The following is a 730-nucleotide window of genomic DNA, read 5'->3' on the forward strand; positions in this document are numbered from 1 at the left end:
AAACAAAAAATATTATTATTCGTTTTTCCTCTATATATATATATAACAAAAACAAGAGATACATATATATTATACGTGTATATATTGATCGGTCAATTCTCTTGAATTAAACATTTAGTTATAAAGACCATGTTTTTATTAAAGAAGAAAAGTGGTGATGTTTACTATCGGGTTTCGGATGAATATAAAATTACTAGCAATGATCAAATTTTTCGTGGATATGGCGTAGAACATGTAACAACAGCAGTACGCGGTAGAAATTTTGAAGATTGTGTCTATATAACGATGGTAATTCCCTGTCCCATTCAATTTTCTTGTATTAAAGAAAAATTATTGACACCTAAAGATGATTATTATTATGAATGCCACGAAAATCATAAAGCATTTGCTAATTTTATAAATAATAATCCATATGGACGCTTGATATCTTTATATAATAAAATTGATATAAATTCTTTAAAAGATAACCAGAAATTGAATGTTGTATTTTTACAGGCCTTTATATTACTTAATAAATATAATCGATATTTTGAGACTATTCATAAAGCTTGTGTGTTAAGTAATTTTAAAAATATAAAAGAATTTTTTCCAAATTTTAATATTGATTTATGTAGAACTACAAATTTATATACAAATTACCACAGAAAAGATATATTTGAATATATTTAAAAAAAAAATGGATTCGATGTTTGTATTGTACGAAGGGATACAATGAAAAAATGTTTTGAAC

This window comes from Palaemon carinicauda, chromosome 11 (assembly GCF_036898095.1).
Source record: "Palaemon carinicauda isolate YSFRI2023 chromosome 11, ASM3689809v2, whole genome shotgun sequence".
Lineage (NCBI taxonomy): Eukaryota > Metazoa > Arthropoda > Malacostraca > Decapoda > Palaemonidae > Palaemon > Palaemon carinicauda.